Source organism: Gadus macrocephalus, chromosome 17 (genome assembly GCF_031168955.1).
Source record: "Gadus macrocephalus chromosome 17, ASM3116895v1".
Taxonomy (NCBI): Eukaryota; Metazoa; Chordata; class Actinopteri; order Gadiformes; family Gadidae; genus Gadus; species Gadus macrocephalus.
The window spans coordinates 8,865,409-8,867,908 of record NC_082398.1 but is presented as its reverse complement, the minus strand read 5'-3'; positions in this window follow the sequence as shown (position 1 = coordinate 8,867,908).

Below are 2,500 nucleotides of genomic sequence, written 5' to 3'. Positions count from 1 at the left end.
GATTTGATTTCTTGTAAAAGTGTACGGACGAGGATGAGAGGAGAGAGAGGAGGCGGAGATAAAAGAGGAGGCCGGAGCAACGAGGAGGAGTTCAGGAGACGAGGGAGTGAGGAGAGGAAGAGGAGGAGCAGAGATGGATGATTAGTACCGTGTCACCTCAGCTTCGGAAACAGATTGTCCCAGAAAGCCACGGCAGACGGCCGCCACACCCCGCCCCGTTGCCCCAGTATAACGAATTTAGATTCTCCACAATGCTCTTGTGCATCTATTTAAGAAATCATGCAAAACAAACACCATTCGATTTGGGCCAGAGGGAGCGCACCGGCGCCATGTGTGTTCTCAAAGTCTCCCTTTGAGAGACCCTTTCACAGACTTTTCTTTTTTGCACTTTGTCGATGCAAAGTGCTTTGTTCTTTCACTCGGAACCTTTCCAAACAAATCTGGCACGGATCTCGTGAAACTCGATGGGAACTCACTATCGATGAAATTCCGATTGTTTTTCGGAATCTCTAAATTCAGGCTTTCCAAATTCAGGCCGATTCCGACACGATCGCGGGTCGTGGGATCGGTCTGTCGACCCCCGTGTCATGTGACATGGTCAAAAGCTTGCAATGTTTCAACTAGAAGGTACCACAATGCCCTCCCCCCCTCCCGATGTAATGCCTAGCGTCTGTCAATGTTTTCACCGTTGAACTTAGGGTAAAATATTGCCAACTGACATGGAAACCTTGCTTTTCTATTAAGTACTATTGATAAGAAATGTCAATGTATGAATTAAGATGACAATGTCTTTATTTTTTGTGTTTTTAACTTATGTATGAATGTAATGTTGTGAATCTATGTGATCGGAATAAAAAAAAAAAAACGTAACTAAAAAATCCTCTCTTATCACCAAGAAGCACCGGGAAAACATTCTGGATTAAAAGGATGTCTGGTTTCTGCATGGTTCTTGAACAGTTTCAGCCACCGCTAGCTTCTGCCCAGGACATCTTTTTCCATTCACGATGAACCGTGAGCACATTTCCAGTTTGTTGACGCGCACGTTTCAGCGGACAGTGGGCTCGACCACAGACTAAAATGGGTCAACTGTTTTTCCTATCATCATCACAGGGGTTAGCCAAAATCAGCACTGGCCTAGTTACACACTTCAGCATTTCACCGACTTGTGGAGACAGCAATTTGTTGAGGGAGTAGGTTGGCTTGGCTGGAAGATCTCGGCATGTAACAAGATAGGGAGTGAAACATCTTGTCTTCCACAGGGAGTGGACTTTATTCAACCCATCGATCATTCAGTGGTTGTCAGTGTCTATTTGTGTAGACGTCATTTATTTGGATGTGAATTGGTCTTACAAATCTAATGCAAATACATTCATGCAGTACAAATCTATATGTATGAATAGTCTGACTGCAGTAAGGACTCAGAGGTATCCATTGTGTCTTTTTGGCTGTTTTCCAATGCACTTAGATGTAAAGCTGAGTAACTCTGGTCCCTAAACTGTGGTATTGGCAGGCAGATTAGCTGGGGCCGCAGTCCCTTCGAACCACAAATCAGGGGCTCAACCGGGATTTAACATTCTGCAACGTGAAGTCCCTGCACGCCTCGACTGTGAATATGTAAAGAACGAGCGAGGCTGGTGAGAGGATGAAAGAGATAAGGGAGGGAACATTGACAGAATTATGCATGAATGAACGATGTATTCCTTTAAGGAGCACGGCAAAGTGGTGGGATGCGCGGGGAAAAGGTTAAAAGATGGATGGAGGGAGGTGGAGAAGGAGCAGGTAGTATGTGCCGTTGCAGGAATTATACGGATTCATTTTGCCTGTGCCCTCAGCGAAACAACACTGAAAATAAATGAACAGATAACAAAATAGACGACGCATCCAATTAATTTGTGTTAAACCTCAGTGAGAGGCATCATGGTAATGTCTTACACTGGGAGGAGGAGGAGGAGGAGGAGGAGGAGGAGGAGGAGGAAGAGGAGGAGGAGGAGGGGGGGGGGGGGGGGGGGGGAGGCCAGGGTCCGGGAGAGGAAGGGAGAGAAGGGGAGATCAGGGGAGATGAAAAGCAAAAGGAGGAGAGACAGGGAGGGGGAGAGAGGGAGAAGAAAAGAGAGAATAATGAAGAGCAAGAGAGTTGTATCTGCGTTCTGTACTGAACCGCACAAACTTAACTCCTACAAAACTCTACACCCAAATAACGGATCTCGGAGATTTTAATCTCAATGAGACTTTTAACTGGTTGAATAAAGCTTAAATAAATTGTAAATAAAATTATTCGTCCGCCGTTGCGGCACCCAACAGCGACGCAGCTAATTACTACTGCAAGAGCTCGCCTTAAACACTAGGGGGCCTGTGCTCGGGGCCCAGCAGGACGCCATATCAAACAAGCAAGGCGTTTAAGAGCCTGGGGCGCATTATCTGCTTGTTTTGACACATGGAAGACAGATGCTAGGCTTCTCTAGTGGGGAAAATTGACTTAATTATCATGTTCGGTGGAGTG